At 43.3% G+C, this 21,484-nt stretch overlaps 1 long non-coding RNA gene across 1 annotated transcript; it reads right to left on the reverse strand.

The window, feature by feature from the left end:
• Positions 1 to 17,470: 17,470 nt before the first annotated feature.
• On the reverse strand, positions 17,471 to 18,687 carry LOC124669981. The gene is made up of 3 exons (XR_006992362.1): positions 18,459 to 18,687; positions 18,146 to 18,340; positions 17,471 to 17,516 (listed from the first exon to the last, which is right to left on the reverse strand). It is a non-coding gene; the product is annotated as an uncharacterized LOC124669981 (long non-coding RNA).
• Between the last annotated feature and the right edge of the window lie 2,797 nt (positions 18,688 to 21,484).

The following is a 21,484-nucleotide window of genomic DNA, read 5'->3' on the forward strand; positions in this document are numbered from 1 at the left end:
AGAAAGGAAAAAATTAGCAACAAAATAAGTACGCTTCTTGATATCATCATAAAACAAGCTACTCAAAGTAGAAAGCTCATTCATGTGCTCTACAACACTTTCTTTTTCAGTACCACAAAAAGGTGTTTTCTCAACAATAGATATATGAGATAAATCAAGAGAAAAATCATAATCCTTATCCTTAATGTTTATAGGAGACGTGGAAAATTTAGGATCAGAAGATAGTTTATATCTAACAGCATGTTGTGCAAGAAGCTTTTTAATGTTACTTGCACCAGTAGTAGCATTACATTTATCAATAAAATCATCATAAAGTTCCACATAATCTTCATCAGGATCATCACTAGAGTGTTCAACGGACTCGGGTGAATTAACAAGTGTAACAGTATTTTCATTAGGAATTTCAGTATTTTCAATTTGTCTAGACCTAGCAATTGTAGCATCTAGAAAAGGACCTAATGAACCATTATCATCAAGCACAGTAGAAGCATCATCAAAATTATAAGAGGAATTTTCAGATTCAGCAGAAATACCAACATGTGAAGCTTGTGGTGGTGAAACAAGTTGACTTATCACCAATGGTGAATCAAGAGCAGCAGAGGTACTCAGAGTTGTACCTTTTCTTGTAGTGGATGGTAATATGGCGACTTTAGCATCGCGAGGTTTACCCATGATGGAGGATTTGCGGCCAACAATATCAATTCAGGTGAACTTGCAAATAAAGCTATGCTCCCCGGCAACGGCGCCAGAAAATAGTCTTGATGAACCACAAGTATAGGGGATAGCAACAGTCTTCGAGGGAAGTAAAACCCAATTTATTGATTCGACACAAGGGGAGCCAAAGAATATTTGTAAGCCTTAACAGCGGAGTTGTCAATTCAGCTGCACCTGGAAACAGACTTGCTCGCAATAGTTTATCGGTAGCAACAGTTTTATAGCGATAGCGAGTAGTGAAATATAAGCCAGCAGTGTAATAAAGACATCAGTAGTGATTATAGTAAACAGCAGGATTAAAATACTATAGGCATAGGGATGGATGAACGGGCGCTGCATGGATAAGATAACTCATGTAATAATCAATACAAGACATTTGCAGATAATAATAAAACAAGTATCCAAGTACTAAATAACCATAGGCATGTGTTCCGTATATAGTCGTACGTGCTCGCAATGAGAAACTTGCACAACATCTTTTGTCCTACCAGCCGGTGGCAGCCGGGCCTCTAGGGAAACTACTCGGTAATTAAGGTACTCCTTTTAATAGAATACCGGAGCAAAGCATTAACACTCCGTGAACACATGTGATCCTCACATCACAGCCTTACCCTCCGGTTGTCCCAATTTCGTCACTTTGGGGCCTCGGGTTCCGGACAGCAATATGTGTATACAACTTGCAGGTAAGATCATAAAACAATGAATATCATCATGAATCAATAACATGTTCAGATCTGAAATCATGGCACTCGGGCCCTAAGTGACAAGCATTAAGCATAACAAGTTGCAACAATATCATAAAAGTACCAACCACGGATACTAGGCACCATGCCCTAACAATCTTATGGCTATTACATGAACAATCTCATCCAATCCCGACCATCCCCTTCAGCCTACAGCGGGGAATTACTCACACATGGATGGGGGAAGCATGGATGGGGGAAGCATGGATGGTTGATGGAGAGGCGTCGGTGGCGACGACGGCGATGATCTCCTCCAATTCCCCGTCCCGGCAGGGTGCCAGAACGGAGTTTCTGATCCCGAAATAGGGTTTTCGATGGCGGCGGAGTTTTGGATGTCTTCTGGAAAATTGGTCGAACCCCGTGCGTTTTTAGGTCAAGGGCTTTAAGTAGTCCAGAGGGGAGCGTCGGGGGCTGGCCGAGGCGGCGTCCCCATGTGGCGGCGCGGCCAAGGGACCACCGCGCCGCCACGTGGTGTGCGCACCTCGTGGCCCCCCTCCGTCTCGTCTTCTGGCTCCGTGGGTCTTCTGTAAAAATAGGCCCATTGCAATTATTTCCGGGGATTTTCCTGAAAGTTGATTTTCTGCACAAAAATAAGACACCAGGGCAATTCTGCTGAAAACAGCGTTAGTCCATGTTAGTTGTATCCAAAGTACACAAATTAGAAGCAAAACAATAGCAAAAGTGTTCGGGAAAGTAGATACGTTTTGGACGTATCACTAGGGAAAACCCTAGTTTAACTTATTTAATCATAGATTCGTAGGTCCATTTTTTTACGTTTTTATTATTATTACTAGGCAGCACATGTGTTTGCCCGTCCAGTGAAACTCGGAGGAAGAGAGATCGCACGGGAGGAGACAAAGGGAGAGCGAGTCAAGGGGCCCGTCTTATTTATGGTGTCTCCCCTTTTTCCGGTGATGATGTTGACAGTTGGGCAGGGTTTCTCAGTGCGCAGAAGGTGCGAGCGAGCGAGCGAGGCCGAGAATGAGAGAGATGTTTTTTTTGGTGAGAGGGACAACCGAAGGATCCTGAAGGACCGAGAGACTTCCGATACACATCCTGATGCGTCTTCTCTTGACAAAGAAGATCGCTGGGAGTTTGTGTACCTACCGCACGTGACTTGTGCTCACTGAAGTGTGGGACCTCACACATGGGAACCACACGTAAGTGACAGACATGTTGCTCTAATAACTCGGGTGATTATTATACTGTATTATTATAAAGTTTCCTATGGATCCTTCTTAGTCACTCCAAAATGAAACTTTTGGGAGGTTTTTGAAATTTCCATATTTCAAACCCAAAACCCACTTCTCTTCATGCTTGACTTCATAAGATAGAGTTTAGGGTTAGGGGTAGATACATGATTTTTCTGATTTGAATATGTCTAAACCTTGTTTATCGACTTGAATGTTCTTACTATATGACATAAGAAGTTTATGTGCTTTGGTTTTTCATTTTTTTGGTCAAATCCTAGGTTTGACCAAGATTGAAACAAGTTAAAAACATGAGTATGAAAAAGTAATTAAGCATGTATCGATCCTTCTTAGTCACTCCAAAATGAAGCTCGAGGGAGTATTTTGAAATTTCCATGCTTGAAATCCAATACCAGCTTCTCTTCATGCTTGACTTCATAAGATAGAGTTTATGGTTAGGGGGTAGATACATGATTTTTCCGGTTTGAATATGTCTAGATCTTGTTCGCTCATTTTTTATTTTTTTTGTATTTTTATGCCCATTTGAATCTTGGTCAAATCCTAGGTTTGACCAAGAGGTAAACAAGTTTAAAACTGAAAAAGTAAGCATGCATCCTTCTTAGTCACTCCAAAATGAAGCACTTGGGAGGTTTCTAAAATTTCTATGTTTGAAACCAAAAACAACTTCTCTTCATGCTTGACTTCGTAAGACAAAGTTTAGGGTTAGGGGGTAGATACATGATTTTCCTGGTTCAAATATGTCTAGATCTTGTTTATCAACTTGAATGCTTACTGTATGACATAAGAAGACTACGTGCTTTGGTTTTCAATTTTTCTTCTTTTTTCAATTTTTATGACCATTTGAATTTTGGCCAAATCCTTGGTGTGACCAAGATTGAAACAAGTAAAAAACATGAATATGAAAAAGTAAGCATGTATCGATCCTTCTTAATTAGTCACTCCAAAATGAAGCTCGTGGGAGTATTTTGAAATTTCCATGTTTGAAACCTAATACCACTTCTCTTCATGCTTGACTTCATAAGATAGAGTTTAGGGTTAGGGGTAGATACATGATTTTTCTGGTTTGAATATGTCTAGACCTTGTTTATCGACTTGAATGTTCTAACTATATGACATAAGAAGACTATGTGCTTTGGTTTTTCATTTTTTGATTTTTTTGAATTTTTATGCCCATTTGAATTTTGGTCAAATCCTATGTTTGACCAAGATTGAAACAAGTTAAAAACATGAAAATGAAAAAGTAAGCCTGTATCCTTCTTAGTCACTCCAAAATGAAGCTATTGTGAGGTTTTTAAAATTTCTATGTTTGAAACCAAAAACCACTTCTCTTCATGCATGCTTGACTTCATAAGATAGAGTTTAGTGTTAATTACGGGTAGATACATGATTTTTCTGGTTCGAATATGTCTAGATCTTGTTTATCAACTTGAATGCTTACTATAGGACATAAGATCGAAGACTATGTGCTTTGGTTTTTTTTATTTTTATGCCCATTTGAATCTTGGTCAAATCCTAGGTTTGACCAAGAGTTAAACAAGTTTAAAACATGAATATGAAAAAGTAAGCCCTTATCCTTCTTAGTCACTTCAAAATGAAGCTCTTGGTATAGTATCTAGGTTTTTAAAATTTCTATGTTTGAAACCAAAAACCACTTCTCTTCATGCTTAACTTCCTAAGATAGAGTTTAGGGTTAGGGGTAGATACATGATTTTTCTTGTTTGAATATGTCTAGATCTTGTTTATCAACTTGAATGCTTAATCTGTGACATAAGAAGACTATGTGCTTTGGCTTTTTATTTTTTATTCGTTTTCGAATTTTTATGCCCATTTCAATTTTGGTCAAATCCTAGGTTTGACAAAGAGTTGAAGAAGTTAAAAACATGAATATGAAAAAGTAAGCATGTATCCTTCTTAGTCACTCCAAATGAAGCTCTTGTGAGGTTTTTAAAATTTCTATGTTTGAAACCAAAAACCACTTCTCTTCATCCATGCTTGACTTCATAAGATAGAGTTTAGGGTTAACTAGGAAATTTACCCGTGCGTTGCACCGGGTGATTGAAATTTGGCTCTATATTCTGAAATCTTATTTAACTTACAAAAACACCATGATTTTTTTTTTGTAGGATCCAATCAATTCCGCACTTTTACTCATCGGTCATCAACTCATGGTCACTTTTTTGGAAAGTCAACTCTAGGTTTCTATTTTGTAGTGACCAAAGAGTATCCTTTTGGTATGCAATACGAGTAGGGGGTAATCTTTTGGCTCTTGAGTATATATGTTTTTATTTATCTTGAAATAGTCTTTGATACATTTGAAAATATTGAAAAAATCAAACCAAAAATTCACATCTACATACATGCGCACAAATATTTTTCCATGAAATATCATTTATCGTTTGTGCTGTGTAAAAATAACAAAGTTTTGTGTTAAAAATAAGGTTTTTTGTGAGACATATTTTGTCTTTTTACACCGACCACTCAAAATATTGGTTTTTCGTGAAATTGTACAACCGCACATAGATTGTCGAGATATAAATGCAATTTTTTTACCAATTAGAAATATGTTATTGGATGCAAAGAACATATTCGGTCGGGAGTCGAATTGAATTTCTGATATGTCTGGTATTTCTTTTCAATGAAATAAGGTGCACTCATTTTTCATTTTTTTTCTTGAACTAACAATTACTCCAAATATATAAACATTGTTGGTATAAAATTAGTATGATTAGAAAGTGCTTTTCAATATGAGTCCAATGGTACTGATTACGTATATTAAAATTAAAATTTTTTTACTTAATTTTCTTGTCAAAGTTTATCTCAGAATACACATGGGTAAACATGGTTTGCCTGCACTTTTGAGTTTTGACACCTGTAGATTTCGGTTGTGCAAATGTCACACATAATTAGAAATTGATGAAGTAATTTGCATGCACCGGATCTTGAGCTAATGGATTCTTTTTTTTTTGAAACGAGGCAAAAAAGCTTTTGCCTTATATTAATATAGGAGGAGCAAACATAGGTCTGGCTGATGCCAACAACAAAAACAAAAGAAAGGGGAAGGAGAAAACCCCAAAACTAGAGAAAAGGGAAAAAGGGTCAGCTCACGAGCTCCGCAAGGTTTTTAGCGCCGGCAAGAATCCAATCTCTTCCTTCTTCCCCGATCTTGTGCATGATGACCGAAGGCAAAGAGGATTTATTATTGAAAACTCGCTCATTTCTTTCCTTCCAAATCTCCCACGCGATAAGCAAGATGGCAGTCCGTAACCCTTTGGGAGAAGAGGAAGGAGTCTTGGCGATGGCGTGCCGATAATCCAGCACTTTCGCCTTCCCGATCCAAGGCGGCGGAGAAGATCCGGGCAAGAAAGCCATGAAGCCGCAGCAGCCCATATCCTTCCGGAGAAACGACATTCGAAAAGGATATGTCGCGCCGTCTGGGGGTGCATCTACAAAGCTGACAAGAAGGCTGGTGTGGCCACCCCCGTTTGGCGAGACGGTCCGCGGTCCAAAGGCGGTTCTGAACGGCGAGCCAGGCGAAGAAGCGACATTTCGGTGGAGCCCAAGTTTTCCACACGAGATTACCGAAAGAGCATGGCAAAGCGGTTAGGAACTGGGCCTTGTAGGCGGAACTGGTTGCGTAGCAGCCATTTGGCGACATGGTCCAGATGATGGAGTCCGAAATGCCAGGGGATAGCTGGATGGTTGAGAGAAGATCCCAAAGGCGGACATATTGCTCCAAGTGGTCAACAGTAAAAGAGTCAACATTTATGTCAGCAACCCAATTCCGACCCTCCGAGCATCCTGCACCGACCGGTTCTTTCTTCGAGAGGCTATGAAAATCAAGGGGCGATGATCTTCGGAGGAGTACCATCCAACCAAGAGGAGGACCAAAAGGAAGCTTTAGAACCATCGCCAATGGTGACCCGAGTAGCGGCGTTGAAAAGATCTCTGTCGGTGGCATCATTAGGGGTTTCAGATCCGACCCACGGTTTTTCAGGTGCGTTCCACTCATCCCACAGCCATCGGAGTCTGAGCGCGCGAGAGAACTTCTCCAGGTCCAGGACCCCAAGTCCACCCAGATTTCTTGGACGGCGGACTTTACGCCGCTTGACCTTGCATTTCCCCCGCCGACGACTTCCTTGCAGGCCCAAAGCATACCGCGACTGATCTTGGCGAAGGCATTTAGAATGCTCTTATCCACTCTTAAGGCAGACAAAAGGAAAATGGGCAGAGAGGAGAGAACCGACTTCACAAGAGCGGTGCAGCCAGCCCTATTTATAAATTTGCCTTTCCAAGGGTTCAAACGAGCAACCGCCTTATCGATGAAGGGTTGGAGATCCGCCCTCCTTAGCCTCCCAAGCGACAGAGGCAGGCCCAGGTACTTGAGTGGAAACTGAACAGTAGCAGCAGGGAAGTTTGTCAGGACCGACGCAAGGTCAATGTCGGAGCAACGAATTGGGGCTATGGAGCTTTTTGCCACATTTGTCACCAAACCGGACACCTCCCCGAAGTTCTGAAGGATATTGGCCAGGGCCGAGACGTCGTGCTCGGAGGGGGTCAAGAAGATGACTGCATCGTCTCGCATATAAGGAGACTCGGGGACCACCGTAAGCCGCCAGGCATCCCATGAAGAAGACCGGAATCCGTGGCCCTTTCCAGAATTTTTTGAAGGGGGTCGATGGCGATATCGAAAAGGAGGGGTGAGAGGGGATCCCCTTGTCGCAGGCCGCGCCCGTGGAAAAAATCCTTTCCAGGGATCCCGTTGAGGAGGACCCGGGAGGAAGCCGTAGAAAACGGGGTGGACATGAGAGCACGCCATCTTTGTGGGAACCCGAGGCGTTGCATGAGGTCGAGCATGTAGTCCCATCGCACAGTGTCAAAGGCCTTGGCAATATCAAGCTTGATGAGAAGGGCCGGGGTTTTGCTTCGATGTAGCTGGCGGGCGGTGTTTCTGACGTACATGAAGTTGTCATGAATGGATCTGGACTTGATGAAGGCACTCTGGCTATGAGAGACAATATCGTTCATCTTAGGGCTAAGTCGACGTGCCATGGCCTTGGCGATGATCTTCGGGACCACATGAATGAGGCTAATTGGCATGAAATCAGAGATTGATTCGGCGCCGTCTCTTTTGGGCAGGAGCACAATGTTGGCCGAGTTGACGATGTGGAAGTTGGGTGCCGACAGCTCGGAGAAAGCGTTGATGACCCGCATGAGATCTCCCTTGATGGTATCCCAGCACGACCGGAAAAAAGAAATGGTGAAACCGTCAGGACCGGGGGCCTTATCCGCAGGCATGTCATCGATCGCCTCCTTGATCTCAAGTTCAGAGAAGGGCAAACCGAGGTCCTCCAACGAGTGAACGGTTGGGTTTAAAACAACCCAGTTGAAGTCCAGCTGGCGGGGGGGAGGGCGGCCTAACGTTTGGGAGAAGTGATCAAAAATGAGCTTCTCCTTGTCCTCATGAGCCGTAGACCATCCATCGTTATGCTTGAGTTTCATGATGTGGTTTTTGCGTCTCCTCGCGTTAACCCGCAGATGGAAAAACTTAGTGTTGGCATCACTTTCTTTAAGGTAAGATATTCTTGAGGCCTGTCGTTTCCGAGATCTTTCTAGAGCCGCCAGGCCTTTTACTCTCCGCTTGAGTTCCGCACGAAGAGCCCTTTCCTCTTGGGAGAGGGTCCTGGATTCCTGCGCCACGTCCAACTGGAGGATGACATCAAGAGCCATAAGAAGCTGAAGCTTGCAGTCGGAAAAGAGGCTCTTGCTCCACGCTCTTAAACCATGCGCCGTGGATTTCAGCTTGTGATTTATGACATGAACTGGCTGGGTGTGGGTTGATGTCGCGGACCAAGCTTGCTTAACTTTATCCTGGAAACCCGGCATTTTAGTCCAGAAGGATTCAAAGCGGAAAACCGGAGGCTTCCGAGGACCGCTCTGATTGGAGAGCAGAAGAGGACAATGGTCCGAGAGGGAGGACGAAAGAGCTTGAAGCACGTGGTTTTCAAACGCCAGATCCCAACTAGAGTTGCGAAAGCCCGGTCAAGCCGCACCAAAGTTGGCGATTCCCTCTCATTACTCCACGTGAACTTTCCGTTTAGAAGCTTCAATTCTTTGAGCCGGCATGTGGTGAGGGCCTGCTCGAAATGACCCATAAGGCGGAAGTTAAGATTGTTGTTGCTTTTATCCTCCGCTTGGTAAATGAGGTTGAAGTCGCCAATGATGAGCCATTTTGTATCGTCCACGGGACAGGCGGCGACCACTTCTGCAAGAAAATCTCCCTTTTCGGCATCGACGCTAGGACCATAAACCGTTGTGAGCTTGAAAAAGGTGCCGCAGGCCCGGATAACAGTCTTTTCTTCTTTGCCAGACAATAACAGTCTCCTTTGCCAGACAATAACAGTCTTTTCTTCTTCTATCAGTGCAGAATATGACCGTTTGCGGGGCACGCTCCTGCGACGCGTCCGCCCGCCGTGGCCGGCCGCCGCCGCCCCACTCCTCCGGCGTCCCTGCTCCCTCCAACCTCTCCTACCTTCCCCTGCCACCTCCCTCCACCTCCACCCTCCCTGCCACCGAACTTTTCCCCAGCTTTCCTTGGTTTTGCGGCGCCTTCTGCCTCTGCTGGGAGGTCTCCAAGATCTGACGCGGCCGCTCCCTTGCGACCCCTCCGCTCGCCGGCGGATTCAGGGCGGGCCCTGCGGCAGCTCCGGAGCGTGGTCGTGGTGCCGCCCTCCCTCGACGAACCCACCCCTGCTGCGCATGCCTCCATCTGCGAGGCGTTGACCTCCTGGCGCCGTGCGGGGTGCCCGTCCACCTCGGCCCCGATGGCATCTGCTCCGGCGGGTATACTCCGCTCTTCTGCCACCTCCAAGCTCCCAGCTTCAAGTCGCGAGCACAAGATGGTGCGGTTCAATGTGCCTGCACCCCGCAATGAAGACGAAGAAATCTTCTCCCCACCGCGCCGCCTCGTCGCCTCGGCTCCTTCACCTCCGCCCTTCCCGGAATCGACGGGCCCAGGAGCGACGATTGACGAAGAGGGATGGACGCGAGTTATGTCGCGCCGCGCACGGCGTGAGGCCCGAAGAGTTGCGGCTTTCCAGCTTGTTCGCCGCCGCCCCATCGCCTCCTTGCCTCCCCAGTCTACAAAAAGGAGCCCGCGCTCATGTTTTCGCTGCAAGTCCCCAGAACACCTCGTCGCTGCCTGCTCTCGTCCACGCTCCCACAGGCCACCCTCGCTTCTCCCTCGGCCGCGCCGTACGTCCGTGGCGAGCGCGCCTCCCCAAGCTTCGGCAGGCATGGAGTTCCTCGGCCACCCATCCACGCGCACGAAGGAGCACTCTTGCTACATCGCCACCTCCTACGACCTCGACTGCGAGCGCCTCGACTGGGAGAACTCGGCCATCGTTGCTTGGGTGCTGTCCGCGCCGTCGGGGATGGACCGCACTGATGTCGAAGATGTTTTCCGCCGCAAATTTTGCCTGCGCGAGTCGGAGCTGATGGTGAGCTCCCATTTCCCGCAACAGTACCTCGTCAAGTTCTCCTCCGCCGAGCTGCGTGACAAGGTGATGCGCGCCACCGAGCGCTGCAATTTCAAGCTCGACGGCCTCGACGTCCACTTCCGGCCATGGCGCGCCGTGTCCAACGCCTACAACGCCGACCTCCACTTCCGGGTTCATGTGGTCGTCGACGGGCTGCCACCCTTTGCATGGAGGCCGGAGATAGTGGACCAGCTGGTCGGTCGGAAATGCGCGGTGCAGCACCTCGATGACGGCTTCACCACCATGGAGGACACCTCTTCCTTTGGCATGTGGGTCTGGACGCCGTCCCCGCATCGCATCCCCAAAGTTCTCCGGTGCACCCTCGTCAACAAGGCGCCTGTGGGTCTCTCTTCCAGGGTGCGCATTGAAGAGGACAGGCCTGATCAGTGGAAGAGGGGCTTGACCTTCAGAATCCTGCTGCATATTGACCGGGTGGAAGACTTCACGGGGGCGCCGGTGCTGGATGGTGGCGAGCCAATCTCAGACTTCAGGCCAGCTTCGCACACCCTACCTCCATGTCACTTAGGAACCATTGATGGGTTGCCGGTGAGTGCTGAATCGGGTTCTGTCCTGCCGGCTCCCATCCCGGCGCTCGGCGCGTTGGGCCCAGCCCACAACGCACGCCATGAAGACGCAGATGGCCGCGGCATGGATCGTGTCTCCCACCGCACCGGACGCTTCAGCAGGTCCCGCTCTCGGCTGAACGGGCGTGACAGCTCTCGCCGCTCTCGGTCCAGAAGCCGCGAGCGCCGGCTCTCTCGCTCTAGAGCGGACGGAGAGCGCCGACGCAGCCGCTCGCGCCACAGCTCCCGCTGTGATGATCGCGAGGCCCGCGGACAACGCCACCATGAAGATGATGATGAGGAGGATCGCCACAAGCCTCGCCACGAGCAGTCGAGGCGCGACTCCTCCCGCGCTCATCGCACCGGAGATCGCTCGTGGGCAGGAAACCAGCGTCGCTATGGTCGATCAGGCCGCTCCTCCGGCCACTCCTCAGGCAGATATGAGGGTTCTCGTCGCTCAGCCCCTATGCTGCCACCATCAATCGCTGTGGACTGCTCGAAGCTGAAGCCAAGCATCACCACTTCGCCTCCTGCTACGGCTTGCCGGGACTGGACCATAGCCATCAAGGAACCTCCGCGCGCCCTCACATTGGGATTATCGCTGCTTGCTTCGCCACCTCCTCGCTCGATCGTCGAGTTGCCCCTGCCAAGCTCTTGGGAAGAGGAAGATGCGCCGGGAGATAGCATGGTGACTCCTCCCTCCCCCGTTCAAGCCACTCCCTCACCTCCGTTCCTGCTGCATAGGCAGGTGCCTGATGACTGGGACAAAGCTCCTGAAAATAATGTGGAGGGTGACAGCGTTCTGGCCAGCCCTGTAGCAGTGTTTGGGCAAGCCGGGGATTTTTCAGCTAACGGTGTTACGGCAAGCCCTGTTCCGAGCGTTGGCACAAGCAGGAGAAAATCAAGCCGACAGTATCCCTGCTCTTTCACCTGTCGCTGGCCCGGTTCTAAGCTCCGTGGAAGATATGTTCGATCGGCCGCGAGACGCCTCTTCGCCGCGTCCCGTGATAACCACACCGCGCGGCCGAAGGAACTCAAATCAGCCTCACTCGATGTCGGGCGTAGTGCACGCTCGTGCTCCAAACCAAAGATGCATGCTCCGGATAAAGCTGTTCACGTTCTCAACACCAAGATGGGAATCGTTTTTGAAGGAGTGCCTCTCGCGCAGGCTAGACAAGAATACCTTAACAAGTTCAAAACTCAGCTTCCAACTAAGACAGTCGATGCGTTGGCCAAGCTTTTCAAGCTTAACATTCCCGAGCATGACGAGAGATGGATGAAGCTCTTATCGCCATGGGAGGCCCGGGTGGCCTCGAATCAGATGCTCAGGCTATTGTCGCTTAGTCGGTTGCGACTCTTTTGTTCGCGCTCGGTCTGTCTAGCCAGTTTTTCTATGTTTTGCATCAAGCTGTTTTCGGGAGTGGCTTCGGGGGGTGGGCTTGTCGCCCCTCGTGTTTGCTTACGGCTTCAGACCGCTTTTATATCTTCGTTTCGCACTTAGTTCAAATGTTTGGACCAAACCTCAGTATCGCAGATTGGAACACCCGAGGGCTAAACGACCAAGGCCGCAAAGATACAGTTCATGCCTTCCTCGCGGACACCCCTTGCCACATTGCATGTATCCAAGAGACGAAGCTCGATTTCATCGATCATCAAACCGCGGCTTATGTTGGAAGTTTCAGGCTTCGTTCCTTCGCGCATCGTCCGGCTGTGGGCACTCGCGGGGGCATTCTCTTGCTTTGGAACGAGGACCATGTTGACATCACCAATATCCATATTGGCACTTACCTGAGCTAATGGATTCCAAGGATCGGTTGCTGGAAACAGTGTTGTTTTCCACAAATCACTGCAAAGACTGCTGCCGAGAGAGAGCGAGTAGTCGGCCGCCGGCCGGCCGGCCGGAGGTCGTTGCCGCGTAGAGTCCCGCCACCACTCGCTGCTTATGGGTGTAGGGAGCCTCGCCGGGAGTTGGGTGCGCGGCTGGAGCAGGCGTAGCCCGTACGGCCGACACACCTTAATCGAGCGCGGTGCCTCGCGACGCTGCTGTAGGGGCGACGAGCCGACGAGTCGTCGAAAGATTTCAGCGGTCCGGCCACTGTTTGCAATCGTCTCGCGTAGTGTTCTTCGGCGCTCAACAAATCTGAGCTCCAACATTCTAGGCTGGAGATTTCGCTTCGCCAAGATCCTGCCCGGGATTGCTCGCCCGCCTCTCGATAAGCAACAACGGGATATGGGGATCGGGTTGCCAGAGAGCTCAATCTGTCCATCAGGTGCTTGATTCAGTCGTCATGGAAAAATTTTCTGATCGAGATCCTGTAGGACAAATTCCAATCGGATCACGAGGAAGGAAAAAGTAAAACACATGATTAAACAATTTTGCGCGTGCCCCTGGGATTGAGGGACGGTGGCGGAGGGATGCTCTTGCGCCGCCGGGGAGACGAACGCTGCGGGGTGTTGACCAATCTCGTTTCTTTGGTGGAGATTTTTTTTTCTTTCGTGCGGATCTGGAGACGGACGGGACGAAGCGGTACTTAGCGGTGGCGAGTGCGGTAATTTGGGTCAACTTTGAGGGTAGGAAAAAACGGACCAACAAGAAACTCTTTTGCTTTTATATTAGGTATAGATATAGATTAGGGGTAGATACATGATTTTTCTGGTTGGAATATATCTAGATCTTGTTTATCAACTTGAATTCTTACTATAGGACATAAGATCGAAGACTATGTGCTTTGATTTTTTTATTTTATGCCCATTTGAATCCTGGTCAAATCCTAGGTTTGACCAAGAGTTAAACAAGTTTAAAACATGAATATGGAAAAGTAAGCCCGTATCCTTCTTAGTCACTTCAAAATGAAGCTCTTGGTATAGTAGCTAGGTTTTTAAAATTTCTATGTTTGAAACCAAAAACCACTTCTCTTCATGCTTGACTTCATAAGACAAAGTTTAGGGTTAGGGGGCAGATACATGATTTTTCCGGTTCAAATATGTCTAGATCTTGTTTATCAACTTGAATGCTTACTGTATGACATAAGAAGACTATTTGCTTTGGTTTTCCATTTTTTGATTTATTTTTTATTTTTTATGCCCATTTGAATTTTGGTCAAATCCTAGGTTTGACCAAGATTGAAACAAGTTAAAGACATGAATATGAAAAAAATAAGCATGTATCGATCCTTCTTAGTCACTCCAAAATGAAGCGCGAGGGAGTATTTTGAAATTTCTACGTTTGAAACCCAATACCATTTCTCTTCATGCTTGACTTCATAAGATAGAGTTTAGGGTTAGGGGTAGATACATGATTTTTCTGGTTTGAATATGCTAGACCTTGTTTATTAACTTGAATGCTTACTCGTGTGACATAAGAAGACTATGTGCTTTGCTTTTTTTGATTTTTTGAATTTTTATGCCCGTTTGAATTTTGCTCAAATCCTTGGTTTGACCAAGATTGAAACAAGTTAAAAACATGAATATGAAAAAGTAAGCATGTATCGATCCTTCTTAATTAGTCACTCCAAAATGAAGCTCGTGGGAGTATTTTGAAATTTCTATGTTTGAAACCCAATACCACTTCTCTTCATGCTTGACTTCATTAGATAGAGTTTAGGGTTATGGGTAGGTACATGATTTTTCTGATTTGAATATGTCTAAACCTTGTTTATCGACTTGAATGTTCTTACTATATGACATAAGAAGACTATGTGCTTTGGTGTTTCATTTTTTTGAATTTTTATGCCCATTTGAATTTTGGTCAAATCCTAGGTTTGCCCAAGATTGAAACAAGTTAAAAACGGGAATATGAAAAAGTAATTAAGCATGTATCGATTCTTCTTAGTCACTCCAAAATGAAGCTCGAGGGAGTATTTTGAAACTTCCATGTTTGAAATCCAATACAACTTCTCTTCATGCTTGACTTCATAAGATAGAGTTTATGGTTAGGGGGTAGATACATGATTTTTCTGGTTTGAATATGTCTAGATTTGTTTATCAACTTGAATGCTTACTGTATGACAAGATTATGTTCTTTCATTTTTTATTTTTTTATTTTTTTGTATTTTTATGCCCATTTGAATCTTGGTCAAATCCTAGGTTTGACCAAGAGGTAAACAAGTTTAAAACTGAAAAAGTAAGCATGTATCCTTCTTAGTCACTCCAAAATGAAGCACTTGGGAGGTTTTTTAAATTTCTATGTTTGCAACCAAAAACAACTTCTCTTCATGATTGACTTCGTAAGACAAAGTTTAGGGTTAGGGGGTAGATACATGATTTTTCAGGTTCAAATATGTCTAGATCTTGTTTATCAACTTGAATGCTTATTGTATGACATAAGAAGACTACATGTTTTGGTTTTTCATTTTTTTTTTTGATTTTTTGAAATTTTATGACCATTTGAATTTTGGTCAAATCCTTGGTTTGACCAAGATTGAAACAAGTTAAAAACATGAATATGAAAAAGTAAGCATGTATCGATCCTTCTTAATTAGTCACTCCAAAATGAAGCTCGTGGGAGTATTTTGAAATTTCCATGTTTGAAACCCAATACCACTTCTCTTCATGCTTGACTTCATAAGATAGAGTTTAGGGTTAGGGGTAGATACATGATTTTTCTGGTTTGAATATGTCTAGACCTTGTTTATCGACTTGAATGTTCTTACTATATGACATAAGAAGACTATGTGCTTTGGTTTTTCATTTTTTGATTGTTTTTGAATTTTTATGCCCATTTGAATTTTGGTCAAATCCTATGTTTGACCAAGATTGAAACAAGTTAAAACAGGAATATGAAAAAGTAAGCTTGTATCCTTCTTAGTCACTCCAAAATAAGGCTCTTGTGAGGTTTTTAAAATTTCTATGTTTGAAACCAAAAACCACTTCTCTTCATGCATGCTTGACTTCATAAGATAGAGTTTAGGGTTAATTAGGGGTAGATACATGATTTTTATGGTTCAAATATGTCTAGATCTTGTTTATCAACTTGAATGTTTACTATAGGACATAAGATCGAAGACTATGTGCTTTGATTTATTTTTATTTTTATGCCCATTTGAATCTTGGTCAAATCCTAGGTTTGACCAAGAGTTAAACAAGTTTAAAACATTAATATGAAAAAGTAAGCCCGTATCCTTCTTAGTCACTTCAAAATGAAGCTCTTGGTATAATATCTAGGTTTTTAAAATTTCCATGTTTGAAACCAAGAACCACTTCTCTTCATGCTTGACTTCATAAGACAGAGTTTAAGGTTAGGGGTAGATACATGATTTTTCTTGTTTGAATATGTCTAGATCTTGTTTATCAACTTGAATGCTTACTCTGTGACATAAGAAGACTATGTGCTTTGGTTTTTTATTTTTTTATTCATTTTTGAATTTTTATGCCAATTTCAATTTTGGTCAAATCCTAGGTTTGACCAAGATTGAATGTAGTGACCTCACTTTAAAAAGTGCAAGTCCCTGTGCATTAGTGCTAGTCCCTGGATCGAACTGCTAGCACACACAGTGTAAGATGAAATAGCAAGTAGCAAAGGTCTTCATTACAACCTAAGATCCAGCGGAAATAAAATAGTTCGATACAACTTGCATAGCTCAAGGCTAGCATAAACATAAATCAGAGTTCAACATCAAGCGGAAAGCAAATAGCATGGTCCTTCACGGATGCCACAGGCAGACATGTTGGGCAAAGACTCGTGATCCTAACATCTTCTTCAGCAGCTAGGGATACCTGCAACATCAAACGTTGCAGCCCGAAGGAATCAATACATTTGGAATTGTATTGGCAAGGACACTTTTGTGGACTCAAAAGGCATCTTATACCTACGTGCACATCTGGCTGGTAAAGCTCAAGTTCATTTTGCATAAAGCCAATTTTCCCTATCGTTTATCAAATCATTTTCTTTCAATCTAATTTACACTAACATTGGTAAATCCCCAATGTAACAGTTAACAGTAGCATTGGTAAAGCCCCAATGTACCTTCCTACCCTTGTTCACCACCAGTTTTTATTTAAAAATTGGGATGAGGAGATCTTCGAAAAAGTGACTTGTCAGTTCGCTCAAGTTGTTCATAACCGGGGACACGGCTAAGTAATTTAATTTTTACACTCTCGAGAGGTTGTACACCTTTACCCACATGGCCAGGTCAATCCTTCTACCTCGATGCACATTTTGCTAGAGGACAGGTGTAGACCGTGGCCGAGACCTTCTGTGTGTAATCACCCGAACCATTCCCTAAGGGCCCCGTTCCACCTACTGTATCCCTCTACCACCACCTGGCCCCTAGGATCCGGGTTCATAGAACATACTTTGTCAAGCCAGAGCCATAGTAGCATGTGGTTGTACGTGAAGATAATGCGCAAGATTTGTCTACAATCTCTTTAAGCCTGGGTGACTTTCCGCAAGTGTGCACTAGCACCAGGGTCTTGCCCCCTGATACAGTTACCCTCTCCATAACTCCACCATTCACCCAGGTAATTCATTAAACTTAGTTGTTTTTCCTTAACCTCTATCAAAACCTTTTTCCATGGTATACCATGTAACAACTAAATTTAATGGCGGCTAAGGGAGTCTAGGAGTGGTGTATCTAAACTACTAGGATTTAATAGCAGGTAAAAAGCATAAACCCTAGACATGTCTACTATAAAAACATTAGGGTGCAATAATTAAAACTGGGACTTTTGGTGTGTGTCACTTGCCTTGGTGAGAGGACGAGTTGGTACACTCTTCGCAAAAACACTCGTTGCAATCAGCACAATCACAATCTACAAACAAAATTTACACTTCATAAACATATAGCAACATATAGACAAACACAAATAAAATATGGATGCAATATGTGGATTGAACATGATCGCATGATGTTATGTCAGAAATTTAGTGTTGTTTAAATCATTGAAACATCTTCTAGTTCTAGAAAAGTGCTTTAACGCTAAATAAATACTACAAGGAAATTATATAGGCAACGTTTCTCTTGTTCTAATGCTACTATACGAGAGGGTTAAATTATCTGCTAATAGCAAAAGGAATTAACCCCCCAAAAAATAGTTTGTACTACTATTTGTGTAGCCAATATACTCTATTTTAGTTTCTGCAAAAACTGTGTATAAACATGATGCAAAACTTCGAAATTATTTGTACTAATATAATCTATTAAATTTTGTGAGTACGTAGATATCCTATTTGTGTCATTTAGATCTGTGGTTCAAAAGATATGGATTTTTTAGTTTCTACGTCAATCTGTTCATACTTACGTAAAAACTGAATTGGTAGAAGTACACTAGCAACTTAAACATATTATAGCGTGGCTCATACTAAAGATTATGCTATTCTGATGCTAAGTGTATGTATATGAATGGAAACAATAGGAGACAATAGGAGACGAACAGGATACCGGCGCAGATGGTCGATGATGTCGGAAACGATGGCGCAGCTACACAGGTTGATGACAACGTTGCCGAAGAGGCTTCCGAAGTTGATGTGTCGCAGAAGGTCTACACGATGACCGTTCAGGCACGCTCTCTCCCGAAATCGCTCGCTGAAAAATTCTTCCCACGGCCGACGCTCACGGATGAAATTGCCGCTGTCGCTGTGGTGCATCAAAAAATGCGAAACAAAGCTTCAGAGATGCGCAATGAAGAAATAGAAAGTTTGGAAGAAACTAGAGATCAAAAGATGGAACGTGTTCACCGTAATCGACGATTTACCGCGATAGTGCTGCGGACCTTCGAGCTCGAATTCGAGCAGCCTGGGGGCTCTAAGGAAGTGTCGTTTGGGAGTAAATAGAGAGGAAGGTGTGGAGCTTAAGTAGCAACAAACGGTACAACAATTGGTGCAGGAAAACGCCGGAATCAATTGGGGATGAAACGGCAGAAACTGACTACATTATTCGTGCGTGCGTTGTGCTGAGGCTTGAAGACGACGATTGAAGACGGACGTGGCAGTGGGGCCCGCGCGCTAGGAAAAAAAAATTAAAGAATGAAAGGGTTCAGCTGCTGCTTCGTTCCTTGACGTCGCGCGGCGTGCGTGCGTGCGGGCCTGGCTGGCTAACTCATTTTGGGTTGGTTGGCCAGTGTCCCGTTCGTTGATTCTTTTTTTTTAACCAAATCTCTTTTCTCTCTCCTATTTTAGTATTTAGAAAAATAATTTGACAAATCGAATTTCATTAAAAGTAAGTCAAAACAAGTCAGAAAAATCTAAATAAAATATTAGTGGATTCCTTATTCAGTGAAGAACATTTTGGAACCACGTTTAAAACATTTTGATAAATTTGAAATTGGTACAAAGGCCTATATGTTTTTATTTGCATTACTTCGGGTTTAAAGTTTTTTTATAGCTTTGAAGTTCAATAAAATTTTCCTAGTGAATGCAAGGATGCCATCATGCTTATGAATGCAATGCGTGTTTTTTTTTTGTTTGAAAACTCCATTTTTGGGAAATAGTTTTAAGTAACACCAAAAAAAATTCAATGTAAATTTTAAATTAAGACAACCAACCAAGCTTAAATTTATTTTTATTTCACATTTCAAAATTTGGAAAGTTTTGGGATGTGACATTGAAACAAGTTAAAAACATGAATATGAAAAAGTAAGCATGTATCGATCCTTCTTAGCCACTCCAGAATGAAGCTCGTGGGAGTATTTTGAAATTTCCATGTTTGAAATCCAATACCATTTCTCTTCATACTTGACTTCATAAGACAAAGTTTAGGGTTAGGGGGTAGATACATGATTTTTCTGGTTCAAATATGTCTAGATCTTGTTTATCAACTTGAATTCTTACTTTATGACATACGAAGACTATATGCTTTGGTTTTTCATTTTTTGAATTTTTATGCCCATTTGAATTTTGGTCAAATCCTTGGTTTGACCAAGATTGAAGTAGGTTAAAAACATGAATATGAAAAAGTAAGCATGTATAGATCCTTATTAGTCACTCCAAAATGAAGCTCGTGGGAGTATTTTGAAATTTCCATGTTTGAAGCCCAATACCACTTCTCTTAATGCTTGACTTCATAAGATAGAGTTTAGGGTTAGGGGTAGATACATGATTTTTCTGGTTTGAATATGTCTAGACCTTGTTTATCGACTTGAATGTTCTTACTATATGACATAAGAAGACTATGTGCTTTGGTTTTTCATTTTTTTGATTTTTTTGAATTTTTTTTGCCCATTTGAATTTTGGTCAACGGTTTGACAAAGAGTTGAACAAGTTTAAAACATGAATATGAAAAAGTAAGCCTGTATCCTTCTTAGTCACTCCAAAATGAAGCTCTTGTGAGGTTTTTAAAATTTCTATGTTTGAAACCAAAAGCCACTTCTCTTCATGCATGCTTGACTTCATAAGATAGAGTTTAGGGTTAATTAGGGGTAGATACATGATTTTTCTGGTTTGAATATCTCTAGATCTTGTTTATCAACTTGAATGCTTACTATAGGACATAAGATGGAAGATTATGTGCTTTGATTTTTTTTATTTTTATGCCCATTTGAATCTTGGTCAAATCCTAGGTTTGACCAAGAGTTAAATAAGTTTAAAAAATGAATATGAAAAAGTAAGCCCGTATCCTTCTTAGTCACTTCAAAATGAAGCTCTTGGTATAGTAGCTAGGTTTTTAAAATTTCTTATGTTTGAAATAAAAAACCACTTCTCTTCTTGCTTGACTTCATAAGATAGAGTTTAGGGTTAGGGGTAGATACTTGATTTTTCTTGTTTGAATATGCCTAGATCTTGTTTATCAACTTGAATGCTTACTCCGTGACATAAGAAGACTATGTGCTTTGGTTTTTTATTTTTTTATTCGTTTTCGAATTTTTATGCCCATTTCAATTTTGGTCAAATCCTAGGTTTGACCAAGATTGAAACAAGTTAAAAACATGAATATGAAAAAGTAAGCATGTATCGATCCTTCTTAGTCACTCCAAAATGACGCACTTGGGAGGTTTTTAAAATTTCTATGTTTGAAACGAAAAACAACTTCTCTTCATGCTTGACTTCGTAAGACAAAGTTTAGGGTTAGGGGGTAGATACATGATTTTTCTGGTTCAAATATGTCTAGATGTTGTTTATCAACTTGAATGCTTACTGTATGACATAAGAAGACTATGTGCTTTGGTTTTTTATTTTTTTTATTTTTTGAATTTTTATGCCCATTTGAATTTTGGTCAAATCCTTGGTTTGACCAAGATTGAAACAGGTTAAAAACATGAATATGAAAAAGTAAGCATGTATAGATCATTCTTAGTCACTCCAAAATGAAGCTCGTGGGAGTATTTTGAAATTTCCATGTTTGAAACCCAATACCACTTCTCTTCATGCTTGACTTCACAAGATAGAGTTTAGAGTTAGGGGTAGATACATGATTTTTCTTGTTTGAATATGTCTAGATCTTGTTTATCAACTTGAACGCTTACTCTGTGACATAAGAAGACTATGTGCTTTGGTTTTTTATTTTTTATTCGTTTTTGAATTTTTATGCCCATTTCAATTTTGGTCAAATCCTAGGTTTAACCAAGATTAAAACAAGTAAAAAACATGAATATGAAAAAGTAAGCATGTATCGATCCTTCTTAGTCACTCCAAAATGAAGCACTTGGGAGGTTTTTAAAATTTCTATGTTTGAAAAAAAACAACTTCTCTTCATGCTTGACTTCGTAAGACAAAGTTTAGGGTTAGGGGGTAGATACATGATTTTTCTGGTTCAAATATGTCTAGATCTTGTTTATCAACTTGA

The sequence above is a fragment of the Lolium rigidum genome, chromosome 7, assembly GCF_022539505.1.
Source record: "Lolium rigidum isolate FL_2022 chromosome 7, APGP_CSIRO_Lrig_0.1, whole genome shotgun sequence".
Taxonomy (NCBI): domain Eukaryota; kingdom Viridiplantae; phylum Streptophyta; class Magnoliopsida; order Poales; family Poaceae; genus Lolium; species Lolium rigidum.